The sequence below is a fragment of the Sus scrofa genome, chromosome 17, assembly GCF_000003025.6.
Source record: "Sus scrofa isolate TJ Tabasco breed Duroc chromosome 17, Sscrofa11.1, whole genome shotgun sequence".
NCBI lineage: Eukaryota > Metazoa > Chordata > Mammalia > Artiodactyla > Suidae > Sus > Sus scrofa.
In genome coordinates, this window is record NC_010459.5 from 52108485 (window position 1) to 52114847 (window position 6363).

A 6363-nucleotide genomic window follows, 5' to 3' on the forward strand; every position below is an offset into this window, starting at 1 on the left:
ACAATCAAGCGGCCCGAATGCCAAGGCTGTCTGTGCTCTTCAACAAGCTCTGTCTGTGCAGGCAAAGCAACATGGGATGCCAAATCATAGTCCTGTGGGTACTCGTGGGTCGGGTACCTGTTGCCTTTGCCTGTCCAGCATCCATTTCCCTCCTTCTGTTAATAGCACCTCAGTGTTCCTCTGGGTCATCTCCCCAACCCTGTTCCTTATACATTTGGTTTGGAGGAAGGTGGCCTGACAAATCACACACACACACGGAGAAACACATGCACATGCAGATGCATACACACATGCATTCATGGGCCTTCTGAGGCAAACCTATGTCCCAGACCTGGATTAGTCAACATATTCCTCTCCCTCCTCCACCTTCTCCCCCGCGCACCTCCTCTTCCCCAGACGTGCTGAGGAGCCAGCTTCAGCCATGTGCACGGGGGTTCCCCATGGGGATGGCTGAGCAGCAAGAGAGAAGGAAGAAGCCCTGCACAGTCTAAGGAGCAGAGCACCCATGAGCGCTACACTGTAATGAGAAAGAGGGAGGAATAACCGGTCTTATTTAAGCCCCTATTTTTTTCTTTTCTTTTCTTTTTTTTTTTGTCAAAGCAACTTCACTTCGGAGTTCCCATCATGGTGTAGCGGAAACGAATCTGACTAGGAACCATGGGGTTGCAGGTTCGATCCCTGGCCTCAATCAGTGGGTTAAGGATCCAGCATTGCCGTGAGCTGTGGTTTAGGTCTCAGACGCAGCTTGGATCCCGCGTTGCTATGGCTGTGGTGTAGGCTGGCAGCTGTAGCCCCGATTTGACCCCTAGCCTGGGAACTTCCATATGCTGCAAATGAGGCTCTGAAAAGCAAAAGCAAAAAAAAAAAAAAAAAAAAAGCAGCTTCAATCCTATACTCATACACTACCAAGCATCAGCTTTCTCATCTGTAAAATGGGGAAACAAAAGAACCTAAGTCAGAGGGTGGCGCTAAGAATTCTATTAGATACCAGGTCAAGCATTTGGCACAATGGGGGCACTTTGTAGGTGCTTAATAAATACCTGTTATTGTTAAAATAATCATATCCTGTTGGTATCTTTCCCTGTACCATAGCCTGGAAAAGAGTAAGTGCTGGGTAAATACCGAGCTAAACTGAAAGAAGGAAATACAGCGCGTCAAGGGAGATCATGGGATCCGAGATGCTAGACTGGACCTTGAAGGAAGAGCAGGACAAAAGGTATCTCAAAGAAGGGTTCCAGGCCAGGGGATGCAGAGTGAGCAAGGATGGGGAGGACAAGCTGGGAGAGTCCTGTGCCATGGGGGTGGGTGGATGGCATGGGCAAGGCTTGACCAAAGCAGAGTGGGAAGACAATGGAGAGGCTGTTTGGGGACCCTGGGGTGGGTAGGGGGAGGAGAGGGCAGGTCCCAGTGGAATTCCAGCTTCAAAGACCTTGACAATGACCAAGATCGCCACAGAGCAGAGAAATGAAACTGCAGCCACAGCTATTGGGCTCCTGGATTCACCAACACCATCCAGCCGGAGGGCCCTGGGGAGCTTAACGATAATAAGCAGCAGTAGAAGCCATGTGCAGCCTCTACTGCTGCCTGGCGCATGCTAAGAGCTTTATATAAACAGCGACTTTCACAGCCATCCTAAGAGGCAGTAGTATTTTTAGCCACGTTGCAAGATAGGGAAACTGAGGCTCAGATAAGTCACTTGCCCCAGATCATGTAGGCAGCAGAGCTGGGACCCCAACTCTTATCTCAGCAGGTCCTCGGCCTGGAGTCTCAACCACTGGCTGGGAGCAGGGCACAGGATCCCCTCACAGTCCCCAGAACCATCTGGAGGACTTGTTAGACTCAGACTGCTGACCCCGTCTCTGGACCTCCTCCCGACCAAAGTTTCAGGTTCAACAGGTCTGTGTGGGGCCTGAGAACCTGCATTTTTTCTCTTTCTTTCTCTCTCTCTTTTTTTTTTTAGGGCCGCACCTGCGGCATATGGAAGTTTACAGGCTAGGGGTTGAATTGGAGAGGAGCTGCAGCTGCCAGCCTACACCATAGCCACAGCAACATGGGATCCTTAACCCAGTGAGTGAGGCCAGGGATCGAACCTGCATCCTCATAGATACTGGCTGAGTTTGTTACCACTGAGCCATGACAGGAACTCCCTGCATTTTTAACGTGTTCCCAGGCACTGCCGATGCTGGTCCCTCAGCCACAGGAGGGGGACCACTTTCTCAGGGGAATCACCATTTCTCCTTCCCTCCGGAGACGTCCTCCTGCTAGAAACCCAGCTCTGAGTCTCCCTGGGTGCCCTGTGGGGTTTAAAATCAAGGACACAGGCTCATTATTCAGTCAAGCACTCAGAGTGGGGCTTCCTCCGAGTGAGGTGCTGTGATGGGGGCCAAGTGGCCAGAGTTCTACCCTCAAGGGCTCACAGGCCATGGGGATGGCAGAGGGGATTGTGATCTGGGAGCCAGGCAGCAGGCAAGCGGGACACAGTTCTAGCTCCTTTGCCAGGCCTGGGAGAAGGGCCACTGGGCCACCGCCAAGCACTGGTCCCCAAGAGGCCTGGCAGGCAGCTGGGCTGTATCTCCAGCCCAGCCAGACACCGCCCATTCCACACATGGTTACAGAGACCTGCGATTGACTCAGCAGTGCTATCCTGTCCACCCCTGCTGGCGGGGACCAAGCCCCAAGCCCCATGGTTCCCCAGCATGGATACAGCTCCACACTACACACCAACATGCCAGAAATACAGATCCTGGGCCTTGCCCAGGCACAGTGAGAACTGGTGCTCAGGATGCTGCAGCAAGGAAGGATCTGGAACCCTGTCCTGGACCCTCAGGGGCCTCTCCACGCTGGAAACTCCTATCATCTCATGAGACACAAGTCCTTGTCAGTGGCCCATGTTCAAGTTCTAGCCCCAGAGGTCAAGGTGCTTAATCTACAGGAGCCTCAATGTTCTCATCTGTAAAAGGGGGATAATAAGAGTGTCTGCCCCATGGAGCTGTCGTAAGATAGTCATTCACACAGCAAATATTGACTGAGCTCTTTTTTTTTTTTTTTTTTTTTGTCTTTTTGCTATTTCTTGGGCCGATCGCGCGGCGTATGGAGATTCCAAGGCTAGGGGTCTAATCGGAGCCGAAGCCACCAGCCTACACCAGAGCCACAGCAACGCGGGATCCAAGCCGTGTCTGCAACCTGCACCACAGCTCATGGCAACGCCGGATCGTCAACCCACTGAGCAAGGGCAGGGACCGAACCTGCAACCTCATGGTTCCTAGTCAGATTCGTTAACCACTGCGCCACGACGGGAACTCCTTGACTGAGCTCTTATTATGCACCAGCCACCATTCCAGGAGCCGGGTTAGAACAGTGACTAAAACATACAAACCCCCTGGCCCCATGACCTGCCCTGCCAGCCAGCGGAGACCATGGGAAGTGGCAGCAAGTGCAGACTCTGGAGCCGGACGCTGAGGACTCTATCCAGCTCCCCTACTGACAAGCTGTGTGACCTGGGTGAGTTATTGAACCTCTCTGTGCCTCAGTTTTCTCATCTGAAAAATGGGGATCAGAAAATGTAACACAAGTTAATTAATGTAAAGAGATTTGAGCAGTGTCCAGCAAAGAGTAAGTGCTATATATGTGTTGAAGTTAGTAAGGTTATTTTATTTTATCTATTTTTTGTCTTTTTAGAGCTGCACCCACGGCATATGGAGTTTTCCAGGCTGGGGGTCAAATCGGAGCTTCGCCACAGCCACAGCAACAGCAACGCAGGATCCAAGCCACATCTGTGACCTACACCACAGCTCACAGCAATGCTGGGTCCTTAACCCACTGAGCAAGGCCAGGGATCGAACCTGCATCCTCATGGATACTATTCAGGTTGTTAACCCCTGAGCCACAACGGGAACTCCAATAGGTAATTTTTAAAAGTATGTATCACTTATAAAATATTGTATCGAAACTATACCTCAATTTTAAAAATTATATATCAGAAAGTGCCTAGTGCCAAGGAAGAAAACCAAAGCAGGATAAGGAATTTAAATAGAGTGAACAGGGAAGGCTCCCCACACAGGGGATGTTGGAGAACAGGTAACACGCAGAGCACTGGACACAAACCCGCCACCTCAGTGGTGCTCACCCCTTCACCTGCTGGCGCTGTTATTCATCTATTACATGTCAAGTGACAATTTGCAAAGCCCAAGAAGGGGCTGTGCTCCCTCCTCCCCCACCCTCCCCGAGGCCACATCACCCACCTGTTGGAACACACCCTCCACAAAGTTGCCATCTCCAGGCCAGCAGGGACAGGCAAGGCTGCAGCCTCGAGAGAAGCGGGTTTCAGACAGGCCAGGGTCCCCAGCAGGTGGGCAAGCAGCTTGGAGGTGGGGCTGCAGGGGCCCCGCTCACCTGCCAGCTCCCAGGGGCCTTTAGTCCCTGGCAGGTGCGCACCCTCGGCTGGGCCCCCCCTCCGTCTACATGGAGAGTTCCTTGCTTGCTGCTGGAGCCAGCCCTGAAAACACAGACTCCTGGGGAAGCTCTGAGCCCAGGGCTCTTGTCTGAGGTTCAACAAGGCAGGTGTGGCAGCCACTTGGAGGGCTGGCCCTGCCAGGGATGGTGTTGCCTGTGCAGCCTCCAGATGGCGAAATCAGGTTGCATGCCTGGCCCCTTGTCACCACTGCCAGGGCAGGGAGCAGCCTGCGGGGGCGGATGTTACGCCAGCCATGAGAGGACTCGGTGAATATTAAATATCCCCTGGCATGCCAGACGAGCTTCCAGATGGGCACGTGCAGCCCAGTGGCCCCAGCCCCAGAAGGCCAGGCCTTCTACCTGGTGTCATTGGGAAATGCTGTCAGAGGTGCCGGTGCGTGGCTGCTGCAGGTGCAGAATCTGGAGGCAGGCAGGGCTGGGGCTGGTGCTGGGCATGGGGCACTAAACAATAGGATGACCTGGACACGTTTCAGGTGAGGACTCAAAGCTCAGGTAAGCTCACCTTTCCTCCTGTGTCTGGTGGTACTAGATGCACAGGAATGTGGACAGACATGCACACGGCACTTGCAAAGGTCAGGCTCTGCCCAGGGTGCTTCCCACACACTAGCCTGTTTACACACACACCTCTGAGGGCCACCCCACCCCCGCCCCACACCCCTCTTTCTCTAGCTTCCTCTCCTTGAAAATCAAGGGCTGCTGCCTAGTTTTCACACCTGCCCCCTCGCAGCGGTCCCAGTGGAGGAATTCCCAAGGTAGTGAGGACATCAAAGCTCCTGGCTCAGGAGGGTCCCCGCCTGACAGCCTGGGGGAAGGGAGACCTGGCTGAGGAAGGGCCCAAAGGAGCTAAGAGCAGTCCTGGGGGAAGGGAGACCTGGCTGAGGAATGGCTCGAAGGAGCTAAGAGCAGTCGTGCCTGTCAGTCAGGGCAGAATGGGACAGTGTCAGGGCCTGGCCCTCTTCTTTCTCCTCCCATCATATTATATATGGCCTTATGTTATAACATATTATTATAAAGGGCCTTATCATAGCAGTCATTCACACCTTAGTATAAAATTTACTCACCAGGTTGCTTCCCCAAGTGAATTCTTTGATTATGCAATAAAAAAACCCTGTCCAGAGTCAAAGGGGTTTCCGGTGCCTGGGCAGACATGAGGGTTGGGGACATCTAAGCAGAGCCCCGCTCTCCCCCCAACTCTCCTATCTAAGGTTATTTTGCCTGACCTGCCCCACCCGCCAACCCCGAGTGCCTTGGCAATGTGGCCGTGTGTTGGCCTGGTTAGATTACCCAGGAAAGAAGGCCAAAAAATGAGGCCTGAAACCCAATCTAGACTGTCCAGCTCCAGATCCCAGGGTCTAGCCCTCTGGGAGTTGGACGGAGACGGAAGTTAAAAATAGATGTGCATCTCTGCTGTCATGGGCAGTTTCTTCCTCGCCGCTGGGCAGGGGGACAGCAGAGAGCAAGGCCAGGTGGTCCCACCCAGGAACCTCAGAGCCTGCTCAGGGGGTTGGGCCCAGGAGGAGGGGCTCCAGCAGGGGTTCAGGGCATTTAGGGCCCTTGGGGGCCTCTTTCTCAGACTGGGATACAGGCTCTATGGGACCTGGCTCTTACCCTTGCTGATGACCAGTGAGCCCTAGAGTCACAGGTCAGAGCCCTCTGCTTTCTCTCCAGAGTGCCCACCCCAGGCAGCCAGGAGTGGGCAGCAAGAGGTGGGCCCACCTCAGCGCACTCTTTGGACGGAACTCCTGACGGGGGCCTGAAGGTGCATTTCCTACAGAGGAGGGCAGTCCAGAGACCCCAGAAGCCTGGCAGAGGGAGAGCTGCAGGCAGGACAGTCTACAGAATTCCTGAGGCCCAGGGCAAAAGAAAACGCCAGACCCTTTGGTCACAAGG

At 53.8% G+C, this 6363-nt stretch overlaps 1 protein-coding gene across 4 annotated transcripts in view; it reads right to left on the bottom strand.

The window, feature by feature from the left end:
* Nucleotides 1-6363, bottom strand: part of RIPOR3 (RIPOR family member 3) — a 75916-nt gene that overhangs the window by 20436 nt on the left and 49117 nt on the right. The window lies entirely within an intron of this gene.